The sequence below is a fragment of the Corvus hawaiiensis genome, chromosome 5 (genome assembly GCF_020740725.1).
Source record: "Corvus hawaiiensis isolate bCorHaw1 chromosome 5, bCorHaw1.pri.cur, whole genome shotgun sequence".
Taxonomy (NCBI): domain Eukaryota; kingdom Metazoa; phylum Chordata; class Aves; order Passeriformes; family Corvidae; genus Corvus; species Corvus hawaiiensis.
The window spans coordinates 65,845,512-65,870,776 of record NC_063217.1 but is presented as its reverse complement, the minus strand read 5'-3'; the positions used below and the strand labels follow the sequence as shown (position 1 = coordinate 65,870,776).

General features: G+C 37.5%; 1 long non-coding RNA gene across 1 annotated transcript in view; it reads right to left on the bottom strand.

Annotated features, from left to right (window-relative positions):
* LOC125326705 overlaps positions 1-24,955 on the bottom strand; it is a 35,684-nt gene extending 10,729 nt beyond the window's left edge. The window contains exon 1 of the long non-coding RNA XR_007203956.1: positions 24,658-24,955. This is a non-coding gene — a long non-coding RNA (uncharacterized LOC125326705). The remainder of the gene's footprint in view (positions 1-24,657) is intronic.
* Positions 24,956-25,265: the final 310 nt, after the last annotated feature.

The window sequence follows — 25,265 nt, the reverse complement described above, 5'->3', positions numbered from 1 at the left end:
TGCCATCCCTAGCACATGATGAAGCTTCTGACTCCATGTAAGAAGTTGAATCTATGCAGCAGCTTGAAGCTTTTACAGAGTCTGACAGATGGGGTCAGAGTGGAGGATAAGATGGGAAGGAAAGTCCTGCCTGAACAAAACCTTAACGCACAGGTATGCAAAAAGCCACACAAGGTCTGAGTAGTCTCACTGAAGTGCAGCCTTGTGTGTCAGCAGTGAGTAAACTCAGCATATCCTGTAACTCCTGGTGCTAAAGCCACACACAGCATGATTTGTGACAAGGTGTTAATCACGCCGTGCTTTAGAGCCTTGCAGCTCCCTGGGAACCTGTCTGCCCTTCCTGCTACATCCTGGGGACAGTGGTTTTCCCTTATTCTTCCGTCTTGGCTGGTGAGCAGCAGTGACATTCAGCTGGCATTTAACAGAGACGTAAGTACCATGAATAGAAGCGTCAGCAGGACAGAGTTCCTCCATGTCACCTCCAGCCTGGTGGTGAGATGCTAGTCATAAGCAAAGCAAGAAAGGATAGTCTCAGGTGCTTTGAATAAGTAACAGGCTCCTTAAAACTTCGGAAAATATATTTTTCTGTCATTCCTGATAGTCTCTTTTGCAAGCTGCAGAGAAAGATGGGTGTGCAGTTTTCAGATCCCATTTGGAACCTCTTTTCCTTTACAAAGTCATCCTCTGAAGAAATTAAATTACAACTTATTTTATAACATAAACTTGTGACTTGCACACCTTTTGTCACTGCTTTACACTTGCAAGGCTCTTTGCATGTTCATTGCTCACAACATCGAAACAGTACTCTGCCTACAAGTAATTTCTAAATAGATCAGCTGGAAACAAATGCTACCAATGATGTTGCAGACAAAATGTTCATATGAAAGTTCATTTATTTACAATTACCTAGTATAAGAAAGGCCAATACTTGAAAGAAGCAAGGAACTTATTTTACCTTTGGGGTTTTTTTTCCATCTCCTTTTATTAAGTATCTGTTCAGACAGAAGAGTTAAAACCCAGGGAAGTTTTTTACTTCCTTGCCCCACCTCCTTCAGCTATATTGATTTAAAAACTTTGGTTTGATACAGCTCTTTTTAACAGACAATGTAAGCTTTCTTTCATTTCTGGAAAGAAATAGAATCACTCCAGGACCATTCTTGAATGAAAATCTAGTTTAAAAAAAACTTACAAAAAACTTTAGTGACTCAACAGTAATCTAAACTACATTTTGTTTTTTATGTTGAACTGCAAATTTCTATGTGAATTTTATCAGAAATTTAATAGTTCCAGTATGCCATTTAGTTTTTTCACCTTCCTAAGTTTTCATTTAATAGGTAAATGAAAATACTGACATTGTTGCTTTTCTGGTCTTGGTTATATTTTTAAGCCAAGTGAAAGACTCGAGAATATTGTATTCTTCTATACCAGCACTGAGGTATGTTGCTGCACATGGCAGAGGCAAGTGTCTTGGGGAGGGGGAGGGGAAGCTCAGAACAGGCAGCAACAGAGGTACACAATACATCTCTTTCAGAATACAACTTGCTGACATATTGGTTACTTTGGCTAATTCATCTGCTGTCCTTGCACAGCCATTTGAGCAGCTTTGTCAGTTCATGAGCACCCAACAGAACAGTGCTCACAGGAAACAGGGATTTCACTGTCCTGGCACTTACACATGGAATGCTTAAAATGTCTTTATGTACTTAACTCCTGTATTCAGTAAATTCTCAAAGATGGCTTGTTTTGTGTAATATGAATTGAAATAGGTTTAAATAAGCCCTTATTTTTTGCAAGTTTTCTAAGCTCAAATACATCATGTTTTTTTCCAGGGAAAACAGCATATTCATCTTTCTCCAATGTATTTAAAGTTTGATTCAAGGTTTCCAGATGTCTAACAAAGTATATTTACTGGCTTCTTAAAATAAAATGCATCATAAGACTGTAACATTTACCATATTATATAGTACCATTTAAATGAGGAACTCTGAGACATTATTTGTAAGCATTTAAAATACTTACAAAAATTTGGTAAGAAATATTTCACAGTTATCTGTTTCTGAGATACATCCTTTAAATTTTAAAGAATAGGAATGTCAGAAAGGCTTCGCTTAACACAATCTCAAGTATAAAATGGATATAATAGTTCTGTCATTTTCTTCTTTCACAGGATTATCTTCATCACCATCATGGTTGCGTTAATCAAGTTACAAAATCAAACGTTATTAACGCAATTATTCAATAATATGTTTTACTGACCTCCTAGATCCACTAATCTACTGATCTCACTAGATCAACTCTTGGAAGCCACTGCAACAATGTCTTCAGAAACAGTATTTCTATCAATTTTGTATTATGAAAGCAACAGATTTTTTTTTTCTGTGTTGACAGGAAAAATTAGCTTCATAAAGCCATGATGTTGTTGTTTAAGATACCAAGAGGGTGTTTAGATTAAAACTGGAAACATAGTAGTGTCAGGAAATATCTATAAATTTAAGCTTCAAGAAAGCTTTTAGCAATATGCTGAGCTGTAAGTTATGCAGACATAAGAATTACTAAGCTTTACAGACTTCTTAGTGTCAGGAAAAGGAAAACTGCATTTTTTTAAAGTATTTACCTCTGAAGAAAAAGGTTATCTACTTCCACAAAACCCCCTTTTCAAACTCGTGCTAAACTGAAGCAAGCAGAAAATTACTCCTGTCCCAGTTGTCAGGAGAATTAACATTAACTTCATCCTAGTAAGGATAGTAAATTATCAGCTACAAATGAGTTTGTAATTTGGTCCAAATGTCATACAAATACATGAGCATAATCAAAGCAGATTTCAAATTCCTGGATAACTTTGGAATCATCTCAGAGCTTCTCATGCCTATTAAGAGCATATTAACAAAATCACTTTGGCACTCCTGTGCCACTTTCACAGATTGCTTTACTGAATTCTTAATTTCATCCTGTTTTTCAAAACAGACTATAACAGCAATCATTTTAGGTACAACCTGAAGTAACACTATTACAAATAGTGTTTGAAAAACCTCCTTCAGCGGTAACCAAGATACCTATAATTATAAAAATGAGAATGCTACAGTACTTATCACCCTGAACCAAGCCTCCCAATTTGCTGCATCTTCCTACATTTTTTATAACTCTAAGAGCATTTCAGAGAAGAAGATACTGTTCGTCACCATTTTACATACAGAGAATAACCATTCATGAAAGGAAAAATAAACAATAGCTTTTTTGTTAAATTCCTTTAACTGGTATTGAATGCCAAAATGTTTAAATCCGACTTCCATGACAGAACCTCGAGATTTTCTCAGCAGATTAATTATTTCTACAAAAGACAGAAGAAAGCCTTATTACTTTATTATTATTTATGTATAAATAGAAAGTGGTGATGTCAGAGAAATAGTTTTAATCCTGCTTGCTACTGTAAAACAAAATAAGCAAACAGTGGGAAGGTGACTTGATATTCCAACAACACGCAACCATTGCTGCTTTCACTCATGAGAAAAGCACCACTGACTGATAGAATACCTTGATGTAGCCTGTACTTCTTGAAACAAACAAACGCACAAAGATTGCAGTAGAGATTTCATTTCTATTTCACATGAAATTTGCCTTTTGTGGCCTATGAACACATAAGGGAGAAGCTTAATATATTGATATACTGTATCAATATATAGGATATTCTTCCATGGTAAACAACATCACTGAAAAGTAGCTTGGAGATAACAGGTGAATGTCAGAGCAGCAGATGTATCACTCTGGAAGGGCTCCATGCAGAGTGCTCATAAGCTGTTTCTCACCTACCCCTCCCTAGTTATTCACAATATAAAAAGTTCTCCCAGCAACTAAATTAGCAGAACCACCTTGGGGACCAGGGGCCAGCAATAACTCAATGACTACTATGAAGCCTAAAGTGGTCCTGCCATCTAGAGGAAAACTGGCTTCAAGTCTTCAGAAAAAAAATTCAGGAGTCATTCAGAGGAGCATTCAGCAGCACTGGCGAACTCACTGGGCACGGACAGGAAGAAGCCCAAGTTCTTTTGAAGACACTTTGCCTTGAAAATTTTGAAGTTTAATTGATACCTATAGATCTGCATGCATTAGGGATTTGCCTCAGTATGATTTTCCATTCTAACTTTAGCAGATAACAGAAACACCAAATAAAAAGCTTGTCATAAAGTCATTAGTAAGAAAAAAGTAACAACTACTATTGCCAAATAGGTTTCTACATCACCTGCCTCCTGTGTTTATGATTTATTACATCTGTTTCTGCACAGAAAGGTGATTTAGAGAGAATTTGTTTGAACATTAAATTCTGGAAAATAATAGGGGTCTGCTAGGAAGGCAAGACTGATTCAGCAAGCAATGTCCTTGGAAAAATGTGATGTAGAAAAATAATACCGCCCAGCCTAGCTCTGCTGTGGTCTTTCAATTTTTTTTTTTTTTGTGGGCTACCCCATTAGATAGAAGACACAAGACTCTGCTTCCACTGAACTCATGCTTCAAGGAAACAATAAAATGGGGAGAAGGGAGTTGAAACTGAGAAAATTTGGTATATACTTCAACAACTGACAGAACAGTTATCAAGTTTAGTGCAATAGATTAATTAACACTTTAAGAGAATAAAGACCCTTGGGAAAAGAAGTGGGTTTATATTTTAAAGAAGTGTCAGGCATACATATCCTCATGGCTGTTGCTCTTATTGTATTCAAAAGTTAGAAACTGGGCATACTTTTCAGTTTTAACCACAGAGATTGGTGAAGGAGTGATGTTTGCAGCTATTGCAGTTACACAGCCCAGAAGACAGCATTTACAGATGGATCAATTATTTATTTATCAATTTAATTATCAATTATTAATTGTGGGTTAAGATGTACATGCAGAAGCAATCCCATATATATTAAGCACCTAGGCTAAGTTTCAAGACATACAGAAACACAGTGTTAAATAGCAGCATATTAAAAAAATCCTTGCAAATCAGGCTATCAAGAAACTTCTGTTTAATACATTATTAGCCCCATCTTGCAACTGAACTGGCATTACTCATTCTTGAGTTCAGTGCTGCACTACAGTTGCTCTCTTTCTGTGCAGATACAGGAATTTCTTTTCTATGAGGTGCTATGATAAATTGCTAGAAGGCTGGGGTTTTGCAGAGAAGCAGAAGCCAGACTCTATGGCTTCTTAACAGAAACCCAGTGCCCTAAAGTCCGCTATTATGCCAGCACTACCATTTATATAAATCCAGTGTCTTCCATCATCATTGCAATGGCCCACAGCTGCTTTCACACAGCTCAACTACACTGAATACAAATCCAAGGCAAGTGTGTTCTGCTCCAAGCCAGAAGTGATCTCCTTCCCCACCCATTCCTACAATTTGTCATTTCTCACCGTCCTACAGGGAACTTCCCACCTGCTCCTGGAGAAACCTTAAGGCCCTTTAAAGGACAAGGCTCATTTACATTAATATTTACCCAAGTATATAGTGCACAAGAATCTAAAACACAGTTATTTCATTTATAAATTGCTCTCATAATAGCAACTGATGGCCTTCTGTAGTGTTCTATTTCTAGATTCAGCATTTCAAAAGGCAATTGGAGCTCTGCTTCCTTAGATAATCCTCATCTATCAAGGTAACTGGCTTCAAACTTGCTTCTCTCTTATTCTTAGGTACAGAGATTACCTCATACTATAGTGAGTGTTGATTATATTGAGGTAGTGCTGGTTTTCCTGTTCTACAGTTTATTTCTTTTTTCTTCTCTTGAAATACCACTTTTCATGTATGCTGCTAACTTTAGTATGGATTTTCTTATAAAAATGATAAATAATTTTTCTTTTAATCCTTCTGTGTAAGGAAACATCATGCTTATTATCAGGTTTGTGAGGTTTAAGGAAACACAGAAGGAAAACGAGCATTTTCTCTGCTTGTTCCCAGCTTGTTCCACTAGGAGAGCCTTCTACTATTAAAAAACATGCTGCTGTCAGAACTGACAGTCAGGTACAATCCACTGCCATTGATAAATTGGAGAGTAAGAATCAAACCAGAAAGCAGCCTCACCACTCTGGATTTTAGGGACCGAGTAATAGGCTCAGCTTTCTCACAGTTACAGCCACAAGGACAGGATACCAGTTTTTTTCCATGCCAGGCCAAGGTCCTTTACTCCAGCCTTGCCAGGCTTTTCACAGTCCTGAAGTCCCCTGCACACAGCTCCCAGGGCTGAAGCTGTATTGTGTAGTGCATCTTAAAATCAGTTCACTTCACTTCTTCACTTGCACAATAAGGTAATACCTCTTTGAAGCCTAAATTCAAACAGAAGGTCCTCCAAGACTGTTTCCGCTGTGGATCTGCGGCTTTGCATTTTCTAGATCTATTTTGTGTGCATGTTGCATTCATTGTTTCAGTACTGAAGAACAAAATCCCCGCAGATTGACTTAGAAAGCAACAAAATAAAAAATACACTTCTAAAGCATTAAAAAAAACAAACAGGCAACAAACCTGAATTTACAAATAATCTTCTAGTTATTTAAACATAAAATATAGTACAGAAGCATGGCTCCTGAGCATGAATAAGGCATTCGTGAATAAAGGCCTGGAAGTAACAGAGGAGGATGCAGCTGCTCTTAACTAGCACAGAGCAATGCTACCACCTTCTGGAGAAACAGCGGCAGCCGCTGCTTGGCTCACATTGAACTCCCTGTTTGTATGGCTGTTCCGGTTTGGCCAAATTTAGAAATATATCCTCTGAGAGAAGGCACAACCACCCCTCCCCCACCAGGTTCGGGAAAAAAAAATAAATTTTCCTCGAAGGAAAGTGAAGGAGATAAAACTATTTATTTAACAAACACACGGGAAAGGAAAATAATGTTAAATGGTAAAATCTTTCGCTGCAGAGGAAAAACCTGGGAAAGCGTTAGAGTCCTCCCTTTGGTCTCCTCGGAGCTGGGGCTTGGGCCGGGGCCAGGCCCTCTGTGCCCGGTGGAAAGTGCTCCCGATGTGCTCTGATGTTACAGCAATCAGGCAGTCCAGTAGAAAAGGGAGAAAATCTGGAATTCCAGAGAAGGAAAAGCAAGGTCCAACTCTCAGTCTCTCTCCGGAGAACAAGAAACTGAAAATAACTGGCCAAAAGCTGACTGGAAAGCCGCAAGCCGGGTGCTTCCTCGCTCCCCTGCCGCAGCTGGGAGAAAAAAAACCTGCTACTATCTTTATGTGACCTTGAATGAGCTGCAAACTGCTTTGAGAAAATTTTGCTCAGTTTTTTCCTTCCCCCTCTCAGGCTCAGTTTAGAGGCATAGAAAGACACAAAAATTAATTTCTGGGCATAGGCAGCGATATGGGATACACATCATAAGGTCACCCCAAGACAATGGCACAAGGAGCAAGATACACTTAACATAAGAGAAAGTATCATTAAACCTTCAATACAAGAAAATGTGCCCCAATTGCATTGCAATAGCAGGCAAAATTATTTTAACTTGACTGCCTTATTTCAGTGAAGAAGTTCTTCTTTTACCATGCATTATCCACTAACATGTCACAGCAACTAACAAGGAAAGTGCTTTTGCAGGTGAATTCTGAAGGAGTTTACATGATTCGCCAAAATGCACACACTCATTTTCAAACTTGTATGATGTTGTGCAGCAATGAGGTTGTGATGAGAGCTGCTCACTGTAGAAGATCACTGCCTTTCTGCAGACAAATTTTGACTTAGCAGCCTAATTCAGCACCATGGAATTCCAAAACATCTGTTGGTAAGCATTCTGCAGAGATGTAAAGGAGTTCATTGTCAAAGTAGTCATCCTGTTCTGCTCTAACAAAGAGGAAACAAACTGGAAAGGAACCTGTACAAGTATTCCTGTGACGTGAAGATGTAGCAATGAAAGAGATATTCCTGCAATATTTTTTCCTGTTTGAAATACTGCTTTTCCGGGACAACATACTCATTCTGCAGAACACAAACAAGGATACATAACATAAAAAAGGAAATACTACAGATGTTTACAAAAACACTTTTAAACTTCTAGATAAATAATAAAAGAGCGAAAGATGAATTTTAAATTCTCTAAGCTACCATGACTCCTTTATAAAGACCATATACTTCAAGTTATGTACAGAAAAAACTTAATGGCAAACCCCATAGCAAGCTATTATTACATTGAACTATACTTCTCTATTTGATAAAGAGAAATATTTTTCCTTTAAATAGAAGATATTCTCCCCAAAAGAACTGTGTTCTGGACATTACTGGCATTTAGCAAGCTATTTGCACATATCAATAGAGGAATATAACCTTCAATACATGTGATGGACGGCATAAATTGAATTCCATCTCAACTTCCAACAAGCAAATTCTTGTTCCAAAGTCTGCGTGTAGATTCTGAGTAACTTACAGATCACAGAAATGAGGGTTTGTACCCCTTTTTTTTCCCCCTGTTTGTTTTTTGGTCTATTTTTAACTCTTGTACTTTTAAAGTGGATTTTAGGCTACTTACAAATCTTTTTCCTCCAGACAGAAGAAAAAAAATCAAAACAGAAAAATGGCACTTAAACACAGTGTTATACATTTCTCCCAGATAATCTGGCATGGAGAAAAATTTAGGAAGTCTAATTCTTAAATCTTCATCATCTTCCATCAGCCATCCAATAGTTTACATGTAATTGAAAGTTCCTTGTTTCTTCTTTTTCTCCTGCAGCGCCCTGTCACCATCACACTCAAACAGTATAAAAGCCTACTGGCTTCTACTCAAAAATATTTAGCTATAGATAGTACAGATAAAGACAGAAGTCTGTTCTTATGAACACAGTCTGAACAGATCCTTAGCAGGACATGAAGCATTTAGGAAATTCTTTAATCTGCTGGTATTTGGCACATCATGTAATCATCACATGCAGAATGATCTGTTAATTGCCATAAACTAAAACTAAAAATGTATAGCAGAAGCTAAAAATGAGCAGGAAGCACTTCTCAAAGGCAAGAGTGAACCAGTCAGTATCTGGTACAGAAATCCAAGGCTAATGAATTATTTGTGCAGTCAAATTTCAAAAATCATGTACTATAGAAAAACTTGCAAAAATAATCATTAAATCATGAGAGGTGCACAAAAGGAATACAGGTTATCTGTATCAATCATGAACTGGGGGAAAAACTGTTGAAAACTTGGTCTCTCATCTAAAGCAATAAGCTTCTGGGTTTTGCTTTTAGCTAGCTGTTGTGGTTTGACACTGGCCAAACCCCAAGCACCCACAAAAGTCTCTCACTCACCCTCCCCTGCGACAGCTGGGCAGAGGAGAGAGAAATTTAATGAAGACTTCACGAGTTGAGATAAGGACCAGGAGAAAACACTCCTGCCGCGGTGCCATTGCTGGCTAGCATGCTGCCCTGAGCACCGGGCAATCTTCTGCCTGCCCCAGAGGGGAGGACGGGGGCCGATCACAGTGCAGGAGGGCAGACGAAGCTCCTTGCCCACCAATGGCGAAGGTGCACAAAGGAGGCAGGAAAGAAGCAGAGGAACTTCTTCCTGGGGGAGAGGGCTTATTGAAGAACACAGGAAAACCATGGAGAAGCCAAGAAAATGGGACCAACATGGGATTTTATAGCCCTATGGAGTGGGCGTGGAAAACACACGGTAACCAATACTACATCAGTTAGGGGGCGTTACAAAGGTGGGGAAAAGGAGTTGTAGCAAATGGGAGAAGGAGTAGGCGGGGAGGAGTAGCAAGGGCCAATCAACTACCGAGGAACACAGAACTCTCTGGAAAGACAGCCAAATATGAGAAATAAGGGGAGGGGAGGGCAGCAGCCAATGGTAAGGCACAGATCTACGTATTTTTCACAGCCTTTTGGGTGCTCCCTGTGACTTCAAGGCTTTTGGGCTGTGGAGGCATCAAACCAATGGACCTTTTGGTCCACTTGATTCAGCTGACCCTGATGTTGGCCATGGTTCACCGCAACACACTCCAAGAGCAAAACAGGCTCAATTTACAGGTACAAAGTGAATTTATTATTAACAAAATCAGAGAAAGATAATGAGAAGTAAAATAAGCCCTTAAAAACACCTTTTCTTCCCCCAACCCTTCTCTCCTTCCCACCAACAGTGCAGGGAGGCAGGGTGTGGGGGTTTGGTCAGTTCGTCACCCGAGATTTTTCTTTTGCTGCTCAGGGGTAGGAGCTCTTCCCCTGCTATGTCATGGGGTGCTTCCCACGGGACACAGTACTCCATGAACTTCTGCAGCATGACTCCAAATCTCACGAGCAGCAATCCTCCCAAAAACTGCTGCAGCTTGAGTCCCTCCCACTATGGGCAAACAGTCCTCCCAAAACTGCTGTGGTATGGCTCTCTCTTTCCATGGGGTGCAGTGCTCCAAGGACAGGCTGCTCCAGTGTGGAAGCAGGGGCCCTCTCTCCACCGGGTCTCCCACTGGATCACAGCCTCCTCCAGGCATCCACCCGCTCCGGCGTGGGCACCTCCCCCACGGGCTGCGGGTGGATCTCTGCATCCCCCGTGGATCCCCATGGGCTGCAGAGGCACAGCTGCTGCACCATGGTCTGCACCATGGGCACCTGGAGCACCTTCTCCCCCTCCTTTTCCACTCACTTTGTTGTCTCCATGTTGTTTCCCTCACATGTTCTCACCTCCTCCTCTTCTCTGGCTGGAATTAAAACTGTGCACTACTTTTCTTTTGATTACTTCTTAAATATGTTATCACAGAGGCATTACCATCATCTCTAATTGGCCCAGCATGTCCACCTTCAGAACCATCAGGGATTTGCCTCTGCCAGACATGGTGGAAGCTTCCAGCAGCTTCTCACAGGAAGCACCTCTGTGGCCCCCCCACTACCAAAAACCAGGCTGTGCAAAACCAACACACTAGTTTGTTTCTATAAAGAACTACTATGAAAAACTAAATTTTGTCAACAAAACTCTTGGAAAAGGAACAAGTATAACAACACTTCTTTATGATATGTAAACAAAAAGTAGTAAGAGGTCTGAAACAGGCTGTTTGTCATATTTGAAAATTATCTAAAAAGGCTACTATATAATAAAAGAAATACAGAAATACACATATTTTTCAAGAGAAGCCTAGAAAATTTCAAAACAATAAAATAAACCTGAAAGATTTGGCCTTCTTAGAAAAATAAAATTTTGGAATTGGAAAGTCTTGTAAGTAATAAAAGCATGTAGGGCCTGGAAAGTAGTAAATTGAGATTGGAAATTGGATGGTGACTTCTAATTGTTCTAGATTCTACCTCCTAGGACAGTGAGAGAAATTGCACAAAAACATGCCACTTTTACATTACGTAAACCTCTCTGAAAAGGCCCTGGGTGCGTTGGTTGATGGCAGCGGCTGAACAGGAGTCAGCTGTGCTCAGGTAGCCAAGAAGGCCTATGGCATCCTGGCCTGGATCAGCAATGGTGTGGCCAGCAGGACCACAGCAGTGTTTGTGCCCCTGTACTTGGCACTGGGGAGGCCACATATCAGTTCTGGGCCCCTCACTACAAGAAAGACATTGAGGCACTGGAGCACCTTCCAGAGAAGGACAATGAAGCTGGGGAAGATTCTGGAGCACAAGTCCTGGGGGAAGCAGCTGAGGGAGCTGGGGGTGTTTATCCTGGAGAAAAAGAGGTTCAGGGGGACCTTATTCTCTAGTACTCCCTGAAAGGAGGCTGTAGTCAGGTGGAGGTTGGCCTCTTCTCCCAGGTAACCAGCGACAGGATGAGAAGAAATGGCCACAAGTTGAATCAGAAGAGGAGATTTAGATTGGATATTGGGAAAAATTTCTTCAACAAAAGGGCTGTCAAGCACTGGAACAGGTTGCCCAGGGAAGTAGTGGGATCACCCTACCAGGAGGTATTTTAAAACATATAGATGTGGCACTTGGGGACATGGTTTAGTGATGAACATGGCAGTTTTGGGTTAGTGGTTGGTGCTGATAATCTTAGAATTATAGAATCAGCAAGATGGGAAAATACCTCTAAGCAGGGAAAGGAAGTCTTTTAACTCAATATCAGCTTCTACAACAGAAGAGGTGTAGACTTGTTACTTAGAAATTCTTGCCCTATAAGCCCACTTACTGCAAGTAAAGAGATGTTACACTGCTGAATTACAACTACAGCCTTTTAAGAACTGACAAATATTTGAAGAAATTAGGTCTTTTTCTCAGACAGCTTATAGTCTTACGCAAATACCTGTAAGTGTTGCTCATTTTTAAGTAGAATTTATATTTAGAATGAAAGCTACTCATGAGATGTCAATCACTGTCTATCTCAAGTGCACAGCTCCTATCTAAAGGATTCAACAAAATGATAGAACCACCATAAGGATACACAGTGCATTCCATAAGATGGAAGAGTAGCACATTGCTTTAATTTCTGCATGTTCTTCACTGTACCTTTGAGATAGGATAACTGCATCCACTATGTACAACATTTTTTCCTATTAACTGAGATTACCATTTGCCTACTTGTTCAAGAAGTTTTTTGTCTTCTGAGTTTTCTGTCACAAAACTACAGGTAAACAAAAGACATAAGCCAGGAAGAGGGCAGAGGTAAGCACTGCTTAATCTAAAGACAGAGTTAAAATCCGGTTTAACAAAGATAAGGCTATTTTACAATGCAGTCAGAACATTGGTTTAGGTTTCCGTTTCAATAATTTGAGATCAGTTCTAAGTATCCTCAGCAACAGTGCTCAAACTCACTGCCAACATAATTTTTCGATATTTAAAATATAGTGCAAAAGACATGTAGAATGAGAATGACTGAGTTTAATTTAAGTCAGAGTGACAAATGCAAACATTCTATTTGGTCATATATTTAACTCCACAAAGATTTAAATGCACACTTATAATTTTCTAATAAAAAAGTTCAAGATGTTACTGAATTTTTAAAGTATTTTTTGTTAGACAGTAGGTTCATTGTAAGACATTGACTGCACTTAAATGCCACAGCAGGGAGCATGTTCAAAGATTCTGTATTGCATTCACAAGTAATAAAAATTTGCAATAAATCCAATAAGATGAAACAGTCTGTTGAATCCTAAAATACAAAGATGATGAAGTTGCCAAACACACTTATTTGTAATTATTTTATTACATTTCGAGTTTAATTATTGAAACACTTAGTAAGAAATTTGAGTCATCTTTACCACACAGACCAAGGACTTTGCTAGTGTCATGAAGGAATCCATTCTCCTTCAGTCTTGATCCATCAAATTTCAACTAGCTGTCTGAACTTCAGTTGTTTTCTGGCAGCATTCAATTCTATAACTGCTCAACACAAGATCAGACCATCATTTTTAAGTAACACTTTTATTCTTTTTATTCATCCATAACATCCCCATTCATAGGCTAAATAGAGAAAGAAGATCAAGGGTAAAGCAGGTGATAAGTTGAAGACTTAAGCCAGAGCACTATTTTGTTACTAGAGTAGAATGGGGGAGGAAAGGGGGAGAACAAAAAAACCCACAAATACTAACATTCTATTTTACATGTAGGTACCAAAATCACTACCACAGACGCCTCCTAGAAGTCAGAGGCATATGGATTTCATGTCTCTGAAGCCAAGATTTTATGCAGGATTGATGCCCTGAATACAATTACACAGAGCTCTAAACCAGCTGGTTTCTATTTTGTTGTAGAAAAAGGTTACATTTGACATCCCTAAAACTGAAGCAGATGAACCCAGAATCTGTACGCTGGGGTGCTTCTTCCTACATCTCAATCACTTAAAAATTGGGCATGCTCTTGTATTTTACTGATAGTTCATAAAAAGTAACTAAAATTAAAAGGTTGAAGGAAAAAAAACCTTCTGAAGGGAGAAAACTTGTGAAATTTGGTTATTTTAAATGTTGTTTCCCACAATTTATGTACTGTTCATCCAGTCTTGAAGTCTCAAGTTTATCTGAAAAAAGTTCCAAGCAACAAATTTATATTTGGGCTGCAAGTTAAAATAAAATATATATTGAGAGATTTAACTGGAAGATTTTAGCTGAAACTTTTCTAGCATGTTTTTACCAAAAAAAAAAAAAAAGCTGTTCCAAAGCTGTTCCATAGCTTTCTTATATCATTTTTGGCTCTAAATCATGAAAGCATGTAAACATGATAACACACTTGGATTTCATTGATTTCATTTAAAAAATAGTAAAGCCTGTAGCATTTGAAGTATTTCCTCATTTTAATCAGACTTCTAATTCAATAAAAACAAGATTTGAAGATGGGTTTCTTCAATATAGATAATTGGATTTTATTTTTTTAAGTAGATGTTTATATTTACTTCTGAATGGAACTGAACCAGTTCTCCCAATGCACCTCTTAAATTTCTACCTAGGCCAATGTACAAAACCAGAAAAAAAATATCACCCATCACTACTATTGATTACATGAACACTAAAAATAAAAGATCTGGTAGAGGAATGCTTATATTTCGTAATAGGATTGCTTGTTTGATGCAGAACTGTTATAAATTATCAAGGCGGTGTGGCATAGAAATCAGGCTCTAAAAGTTACAAATATAAAGAGGTAGGTACACGGAAACACTGAATATTATATCCTAATATATAAAGAATCAAAAAAAAGAAGAGAGTGGGGCTGTTTTTAAAAAGGTTTTCGTAATATCTGCAGAGGAAGCAAAAGGCAGAATGCAAATAAAGTAGTCTGATCTTTTTCAACTAGCACTTTCATTAGTCACACATTGTCATTCTAGGATTTGTTTCTCAGCTCATCAATGAATAGTTTAACTGTTACCTTTCTTCTCTTTCAATTTACAAGCACTTCTCTATGCCTCAATAAGCTTAACAACCTAAGGATTCTTTTTGCATATGCAGTTATTTAGGGTGTTTTTGTGTGTTATGTTAGGAGAGGGAGGAGGATGCATTTCATTATTATTTCTTAAAACTACCAAGACATCGAAAACAGGTCCAGAAAAGCTTATAAAAGAGAACGACAGGTTAACATTATTTATATTCATCTTTTCAATCGTCTTGAGGTATGTAAGTGGCTTAAAAAGTATTTAATGTAAAAAAAGAACTCTATCATCACATACAGTCATTATAAATGATGATCCTTGTGGGTCCCTTTCAACTCAGCAAATAAATAGATATTCCTTAAGAGGAAAAATCCAATGAAGGATTTTGCTACTTAATACTTTAGAAGATGATGAAGTTCTCTGGCCCTTAGGTCTAGTGAAAGTGTGTTAAGGAAGCATATGAATACTTGTCAGAAATTGCCATTCAACAATAATGGCCATGCTGGAGCCTATAAAATACAGCATTTGAGTTTATGCATACAGTTTACTTCCTGTCAAAAGCAACTTCAGTTATGCCTCTTTTTAAACTTTTTGGAAAGGACTACATTTGTGTAAAGCAAAATGTTTCCAACTGGAAAGACAGTCCCTATTAAATTACACTTGAATTTTCATAGGGCTTTCTCTCTGAAAGCTTGCACTGTAAATGGTTATGCTATCCACACCCACTACCTACCTAGCTTAAGACAGACATTACTTCTGAGATGATTTGACCTTTCCTTTTACAAATTATGTTCACAGAAATAAAGCCAAACCACAACGGGTTTAAAGAGAAATGTCAAGTCCTCTCTGCTTCAAGCAATTTCAGCACTGTACCTCTTAAGAATGGCAAGTTTTCCCCACTATAATGACACCAAAACTGACTTTCTCTTAGTCTCGCACTCAGTGAAAGTATGAAAGTACTTACTTTTAAGCACGAGGTTAACTTCATTCAAATGAACAGAGATTGTCTCCCTTAATATTAAAGACCTGCTTTATCGTTTTTGTCAAATGAATGGATTTTTGACTAGTTTAGAGCCTTATTCCAGCACCATGTAAGGGAAACTCCTTAGTCTTGCTCAAATCAATGTAGATATTACCATCAACTTCAGCAAATTTGAAATGTTACCCTAGGGTGACTTAGCCTTTGTGCTGTCTTTTTCAATGCCACTTATACAATTTGAAATTAATAGAAAATCAGGCATTCAGAATGCTCAAACAGCTTTTGAAAATTCAGACCTATTTCTAAGCAATTCAGTTAAAGAAAGAAGAAAAAAAATCAAAGTGAAATTATTCTCAGAAGTTCATAGCAACTTTTAGGCAAAAAAAAAGCATGTAATGGATATAAGTTACACGGAAGTACAAAACAAAGAAGCATTTCTGATAGATGTCAAACCACAATAGACACAAATGCATTTTATTAGATAATTTTTCTACCCAACAGCATCCAATCATTAAAGTGTAATACCAGAGCCCTACATTTTCTACCTAGAAAGGGCTGTGGTTGACCTGACTGAAATAATAAACTGTTGGAAAACAGTACAGTCAGAGAATACTTCTAAAAAGCAGATTTCCATAGAACTCTCTCAGTGCTAGTTCAATCACACATGGCTTTTTTAATAGGTGTGTTGTGAGCACTTCTGGAAAGTAAAAGTGTTTTTTGTAAGCTGGTTTTAGTTTCATGTAGTAGTGGAAGCTATATGAAAACATGATGACAAACACTGTAGCTGTACCATGTGTCTCTTCCTATATACAATGGAAGGAAGGGAGGGAAAGAAAAATCCCTTACTCTCTATTTACCTGGTGCTGACTTATTGCTAGGTAAGAAATAACAAGGAATACTTAACAAATAACAAAGAACCAGAGTTTCAGGCCTTCATGGGTCTGTCTCATCTTCATACATGAAGTACTCCATATCAGGAAGTCCAACAGATGGAGAAAAAGGAATATTGAGACACTGACGGAGACAGCAACACAGACATGGAGAAAGATATGAGTATCTACAATGTCAGTGGTAGGTTCTGCCACTCTTCAATCTCAAGTGCAAAACTGCACTTGAAATTATGAAAGGTTTAGCAAAGGCTTAAAGACAAATGAGAGAAACAGCTGTGGTGACTCAAATTAAGGCAAAGCAGTTAGAGCATCTCAAACCTTTAAAGACTTGAACACAAGATACAGAATTCAACTTAACAGGAGATGCATCTTAACTGAACATCTTCCATCCTATATATGTCTAGAGACCAGTCTTAAGAAGGAGTAATCATAAAATGAAATAAAAAAGTGCCTTAGCAGTAATTAATTCAGGTAGTGCAGAACACAAGACAGAACACTGTCTGACTAACAAGGAATGTGTGCACATTTTGCATCTGTGGCTGTTAGTGTTACATTTTATTACAAAGCAGTACTCTGGGGATATTTTTAGCTGGAAAAAACCCAAATTATTCACCAAAACCCTAGTAATTTTGCATAGTTCCGTCTCTGGCTCTTTCCTGTCACAAATGACCAGCAATAAAAAAGTGGTTTATTCCAGGTCAGCACAGAAATACAATACAGCAGTCTGCAAAGCCTTCATACTAACTTCTTAAGTTTGAGCATTAAATTTAATTTTTTATCAAAAAGCTATAATGTTGCAGTTCAGGTGGCAGTGGCCAACTGCAGCAGAGCATTCAGAAGACTGGTGGGCAGGCCTTCAGAACACAGAGGTCTGATTCTCACCCCTTGGTTACAGTGAGTGCCCATATTCCTAGTGGTTCTTAGTTTACATGTTTTACTTGTTGAGGAGTTCTCCACTAAGTTCATGTTTATGTATTTCCACTAGTTGCTTATGTATTAGTTCTGGAAAGTTCTCCCTTCTTTGATGGCCCATTGGTCTACTCATGTAATTCCCTCCCCTAAGTTATCCCCATTGGTTATTCCCCATTATCTCCTCCTCCTCAGTCAATCCCCATTGGTTGTTTCCCTTTGTTCCACCCCCATATAAAATCCTGGTCTTTATCCCTGGCAATAAAACAGCTGGAACCTACACACAGACCGCTCTCTCATGCTTTGCTTCTGCCAACGCTTTTACACCACCTTTGTTTGGGGTTCACTCCTTGCAAAGGAGCCAGCTTTCCCTGCTTGCTGCAGCTGACAGCTTTCCCTCCTTGCTGCAGCTGACAGCTTTCCCTGCTAGCTGCAGCCGATCCCTGCCTGCAGCAACAGAAGCCAAGGACGTCTGCAGCTGGACACTGTGCTGCCTCAGGCAGCCCCAACAGTGTCACTATAACACACACCTATTCTCTAACTTCAAAAAGTATTACCTTTAATACTGAAATATCTTCCATACTTCTCAATATTGAAATTTGCTCTTGTATAGGCTCTTTAGAACAGTGATAAGTAGTTATTTTAATTCAGCTTCTCTGCTACAGAAAAAATTCCAAATTTTTCAGCATTCAAACGAAATAATGTCCTTACTTCTTTCCCGACCAACCCTTCAAAACTTCTTGTCTTACAAACCTAAGAAATTGGCAGTCTGCACTGACTTGAAATTCAAAAAGGTGTAAAGTTCTGATGGGGGTGAGGGTAGGGAAGACATCAAGGATTTTTAAAGTTTATCTCAACAGGTTAACTACTTGGATTACAAATAATGTGGCTTCATGACATTATGACAGTAAAGTGGGCCTTAGTGGTCCCTGGTTTTTGGCAACTTCAGTGGGACTCTGTTCCAGTTCAGAAATAGAAAAATACCAGAAACAAAAAAATGAAACAACTTATTAGGGAAAAGTGTCTGCAAACAATTAAAAGAATTTCTACTCTTAACTGTATTTCTAGTTGTACCAGACAAACACAAGGATGATGCATCCCCAAGTGGGCATTTTGAAGTCATTCAGTATTCAGTGCTACTAGTTTGTTATTCTGAGGATAAAATCTAGTACTCCTCCATCATTGAAACCTAGACTGCACATTTTATGTGCAGCGCATAAAAGTAGTTTGAGGATTATTGCTAGGAAAAATATAAATGTTATCTGTGTGTGTTACTTCTTTCCAGAGATCTACTATTTTCACGGGTTTTGCCTACCCATTCAGGATTTTTATTCAGTTTTAACTAGATGTAGACAATAATTCTTTTGTCCATCATGCCATACTCTCCGAGCTCTCATCTGGTGCTAGAACTGTCTTTCCATCTATAAGTCACCATGAGACAATCTGTGGCCCTTACTCCACATTCAGAGAGTATTGTACCAAATTACACTTATTTCAAAGACAAAGGAAAATAACTGAAATACATCAGAGAAAGACTAAATTAGAATCAACTGTTCTAAAGTTCCTGGCATCATCTTCAAGCACAATCAGTAATAATCCTTTAGAAGGGCACATCAGAATTACGGTGAACAATTTAAACAGATTTTGCTGGTGGTCAGTGCTCTTTCAATATTGAAATAGAAGCTGCTGTAACAGCAATAACGTAATTAAAATTAATAATGATACATATATATAAAGTATGTTTTTAGACATTATATTTTTAGACACTGGAGTACATTATAATTGTTAGGTGCAGTGAAACACCGGCAGAGCCACACACACTATTTACGTAAGTGCACAGTAAGTTACTGTGTATGTGCTTGGGCAGTTATTTGACTGACCTACAGAAGTATATTGGCTGGGAGTATTGAGATAGCAAACTATTCGTTCCTTTTATGTATGTGTGTATGCACAAATTAATTGTATAATACACTGTAAAACTACATTATAGCCAATCACAATGATCTTTATGATATCTAGACAAAAATTATCCACAATACCTGAAAAATACATAAGCAAAGAGCAAATAAATGACAAATTTTGTCCTCATCTAGACTGATAACTTGGAAACCGCAAATCTGTGTCCAACTGCAAAGGGAAGAACAAAGAATGAGATGATTATCTCAAACACCATTGACATCTTCCATTTTCTAAGAAACCAACTGAGCTTGACACAGGCTGTTTAAGAGGAAAGATGATAGAGTAAATGAAGAAGTCTTTCATCAAGACAATTTAGTATTTTATAAAACTGTATATTCATACATTATTATTCTTCCAAACAGGATTGCAATAAAAGGTATAGAGACAAACAGAACACTCAAAGGGTAGAAGACAATGAATTGCCAGGCTAGGTCAAGGTCTGTGACTAAAATTCAACAAGAAAACCTAATAATACACACTACAAAAACGTGTGATCTTAAAATCAGAGCAAAGGTGATGTTAAAACAAAGTGTTGCTAATCCAGTGAAGTTTACTGCAATGTATTTGGGATTATAAAAAACTCCAAATTTAGCAGTCCAACTTATTTAACCTAACTTGCAGGAATTCAGTCTCAGCCATATAGAAAGATTCTTCTACTATCCCATAATCCTACCTATTCTCATAGTGAAACAAGTCATACACACATATAATACACCCAGATTTTCCATTTGCCTTTACAGCAAAAAGATAAGAATCAGCACCATTTATTTTTTATTTTGAAATAAAATTACTATTAATCTCACAGTAACACCACCACCACCCCTCCCCTGATCCAGCTAGAACTCAGGAAAACTTACTATAAAGTAGTAATTTCTGGTTTTCAAATTGATACTAAGAATTTCTTATAAAACAAGCTAGAACATAAAATCATGTGCAACATATTCTATCACAGCACAATATTTTCTAACCTGAAATAATGCTTTAAACAAAGAATTGCTGCAATCTTTATTTTCACCAGTGAGATTTGACAGTGCAACAACATATAAGCATTCTGCAGAAAACTGTCCATTGCAGCATCAATGACAATATGTAAACATGTAAGAAACATGAGGAAACCTACCACTAGACACATGATGCTTCTAAATTAAGACCTCTCAGAAGTTTGAGGCCACTTCAGAATTAAAATACTATGGACTCATTTAGTCTTCTTTCCATCAAAGACTGGATAGTGAAATAGAAATATTTTGTTTGGGCTTTTGTTAATATCCATGCTGTTAAAATTTTTTTTTAATTCGATTTTCTTTTTCTAGTCAGCCCCTTTAGTACTATTGGTTAAGTAGCATTATCTTCTCATGTTACAGCTTTTCATAAAGTTTATGGCCATTCAATAATGACAAGTTATTTATATTTCAAGAAAAACTACTGTATGTTTGTCTCACCAATACAAAGTCTGGAATATACACACTGTATATTCCAATAGTCCAGTGGAGGAGGGGGGAAATCACTCCAAACTGTGCTACACTGCAAATATAACATGAGTAAGAAGGCCAAAAATTTATCACAATACTGTTTTGTTTCTACATTTATAATTTCTTTCTCCAGAAATAAATTTATTTCAGAAATTTTGGCAGCCCAGAAGAGTACAGGCAGGACTTACTTCTAAAAATATTTACTACAACACCGTGTTTCTCCAAAAAAGAGTCTGCAGGATTCATTAACCACTATATATTACCTACAAGCTAAGGAAAACCACAATAGAAGTGGGTAGTCCTAAATCTGCCATATTAAAAAAAAATTCCTCTTTTTATGAATCAAGAGTTACTAAATGTATGTTACAGTTGTGGCTTGTTGGATATTAAAGCCACTTAAGTGTAGGACTGCAGACCAGTTTTTCATAGACCTTAGTACCTACCAAGTCTAGTTTTTCTTGCAAAACCCAAGGTTTACATTTTAATTTTCTCATCCCTCTCCCCATCTGAAGTTTTACACAAGTAAAAACAGCAGTTGTTTGACAAATAATATAGACAATAAGTTTTGATAAGCAACAGTTTTGCCTGGCCTACAGAGTTTAGGATTTTTCTAACAGCATGTAAAGAATGAACCAATATTAGATAAACCCGAGTTCACCAGAATTTAAATAAGAATATAAAATTCAGTGCAGTATGAGCTGACATTCAAGGATCAGTGGTTGATACAGACAATTCATTACTTTTTACAGCAGTAGGTTTGCACACTGGAAATGGACATGAACAAAAATAACAACAAAAAACACCAAACAACCCAAAACGCAGGTGAGATTAAAAAACCAGAAAGCAATGAATACCTTTAACTCCAGTGTTCCACAACAACAGTATATGTTTTTGCAACAAAACTTACAAATCATTCTGAAGCAGTGTCGTAATTTTATAACAGTTTCCTAGAGAAGATTGGCTTTATTAACTCTGTGCTCTTGAAGGACAAGAGGGTTGCATACAAATTCTCTTAACAAAAAAATGTGCTGTTTTAATTAATATTTGGGAAAAGGGAGATTTAGCATCTTGTCTTGGGGTGACTTTATGATGTGTATCCCATGTCGCTGCCTTATGCCCAGAAATTAATTTTGTGCCTTTCTATGCCTTTAAGCCTGAGAAGAGAAGAAAACCCGACCAAAACTTTCAAAGCAGTTTTGCAGTTTGTTTTCATGTTTTTGAGGACACAAAGATAAAACCAGTCTGTTTCTGCAGCAACAGGAGCGGGAGGAAGCAGCTTGCTTTCCAGGCAGTTTTTGGCTTTCCTTTTCTCCTGAGAGAGACGGAGAGTTGAACTTTGTTTTCCTGGGACTTAATTTTTTCCTTTTTTTCTCTGCTGGATGGTTTCAACATCAGAATACATCGGGAGGAATTTCCACCGAGGCCTTGGCCCTGGAGGTGGGCCCGCCACCCCCTCCCAGCTCCAAGGAGGGGGAGAGAGAGAGACTACAGAAGGACTCTGAAATTTTCCCAGGTTTTCTCTGTACAGCAAGAGGTATTATTATTTAGCATTAGTATCTTTTTTTCCTGTGTATTTGTTAAATAAATAGTTTTTATCTCTTTCAGTTTCCTTCAAGGAAAATGTTTTTTTTCCTGAACCTGGTGGGGGAGGGGTGGTTTGTAACCTGTCTTCTCTCAGAGGATATATTTCTAAATTTGGCCAAACTGGCACAGCCTCTTAACAGCAGGGAAAAGGATAGCAAACATATAGACAACTGCTGAGATTGGTTTCAATTAAACATTCAATGCATAATTTCGGTATAAGGTCAATAGGCAAATATAAATGAAATCTAATTTTTTCTAGCTTTGAAAATGAATGCTAGAAATGAAGTTGCACTGGTTTGGGTTTGCTTGGGTTTTTCCTGGATTACTAGTTTTAGTGAGACAAGAGCCTTTATAAAGATAGTTCAAAAGAACAGTTTACAAGTAATTTAAAAGTTAGCTGAAACGTACAACTTTGTAATAGTCAAGAGTGTTCAGTTTTAACATCATAGAATATTAGTTGTATAATATAGTGTTCTCACTAAAAACACTTACTGAGTTCTGGCCCACACCATGACATCACATGGTCTGGAATATCCCTTTGGTCAGTTGGGGTCACCTGTCCTGGCTGTGTCTCCTCCCACCCTCCCAGGCACCCCCAACTTCCTCACCAGCATGGCCGGTCTGAAAAGCAGAAAAGGCCTTGGCTCTGTGTAAGCCCTGCTCAGCAATAACAAAAACATCTCTGTATTTTCAACCCTGTGTTCAGCACAAATCCAAAACACAGCCCCAGTCCAGCCACTGGGAAGAAAATTAACTCTACCCCAGCCAAAACCAGAACACTTCAAATGAGCACAGCTGAAAAAAAAATAATTTAAGTAGTGAAAACAGAACCAAAAAGGGATAAAGACATTTCTTTTATGGAGGCCTTTTAAAGCCATGATTTCCTAGATTTCCGTCATATAAAATATAAAATACATCCATGGACTCCCTAACCCAATATTACTTTTACTAAAAGTACCACGTATAGGGGCTATAGTTGATAAGAGCTAAAAAGTTTCTGTAAAATATGTTTCTAACAGCATACTATAAAGAATTAACAACAAATACGTGTTAGTGTACTGAACACAGCAGAGGAAAATTATTTTTAATATGGATATTAAAACTGTAGGAAAATGGTTGTGCATTTAATAACTATATAATGAATTAGTGAAATAGATGCATATATTTTCATATATTACATCAGACATAAACCCCTCTGTTTAGTAGTAGAGTAGCAAAACAACCAGAAAGTGTTAATAAATAATGCAGTATTTAAGGTACTATAATAACTCTTAAATTCAGGAGGTAGAAAGCTATGTGGTTTTCATGCTTTCTAAAGCATAGTAAGTACTAAAGAATTCCTTATTTTTATTTTTATTTATAATTTAAATCACACAGAGCATGAGAAAGAAAATACCAAGCTGTAGCATCAATAATCACTCCATTAGCCAGTAGCTGCAAGAGAGAATCTCTGAGTACCTTATGCATAGCAGAAGAAAAAACTGAGGTTCTTTTTGGGACTTAAAAACGTTACCTTTTATGGTTCAACAAACTAATTTATTCAAAACTGGCAAATTCAACAGTCAGGCAAAAAAAGCAGTGTTGCCAACAACTTCATCAGCGGTAATGTCTAGTTTATTACCATTTCTTCTTGAATATTCAGGGAATTTTCTTGCCGTAAGGGGAGCCTACAGAAGTCCTATCTACTCTACAAATTTTTGCAGGTATGGCTTAGTTAAATTTTGACTGTTGGAACTGGCAGACCCCATAGGCAGTCACACTACGAGTTAGTTCTGGAGTTGTATTCAACAGAAAGCATTATGAAAATGTGATTTCCTATGATTAACAGACTACATTAAGTTCTTTTCTGGTTAAAAAACAACATTCAATTAATATTTTGTATTAGAATTCAGCAGAAAGGAAAGTTTGTTAATGGAATTGTCATGAGCTAGAAAGACACATCTAGGTTCAAAACAGAATACGATAATTAAGTTAAAGTACAAATTGAGTGTGTTACTGAACATGTAGGTAGGAATTTTGAAGTATGCCAGCAAAGAAGCTAATGTTAGTCATTAATAGCCTAAGCTATTGATCCTAGTACCTAAAAATACTTCTCCAAAATTACCTGAAGAGTTTAAATTTCACTTACTTTTGAGCTTTTGACAGGATACCCTTCCTTCTCGGACCAGGGTAAAAGAGCAGAGGAGGCTGCTGTTCTGCTAAATTCTTTATTTCATAGTATCATAGCTTTCTTGAAGGTAGAGATCGAAGGGGATTACATGATAAAGGCAAGCAGCAACAGCAACAGCAGGCAGAAAACAGCTTCTTCTCTTATATGCTCTATATGCTCTATATAGTCTATACTCTGTATACTCTATTTTCTAGACTCTATATTTTTTCTTACAGAAGTGTGGATTATATTTGTTAATTGACCAATAACATTAACACACGATTCTAGTTTTCCTTTTCTTAACCTATCCTGATCTAATTCTAACAGTTGTAAGTCTTACACAAGTGTTACATAGGTATTACACACATTTGCATATACAGTTTCTATCAGTTCTTATTGTTTATGTGAACACTATCTAAAAAATGTGAACAGTATAGTTCTATCTATATTTTGTCTAAGAACTGTGTTTAAGGTCTCTGCTACAGCTTTTTAATGTTTAAGGCACTTAGCATATATTTCTACTAAATGTTAAAAAATCTGTATTTCTATTTCACTTTGGTATGGCTTCATGTATCTCAGCTTGTCTA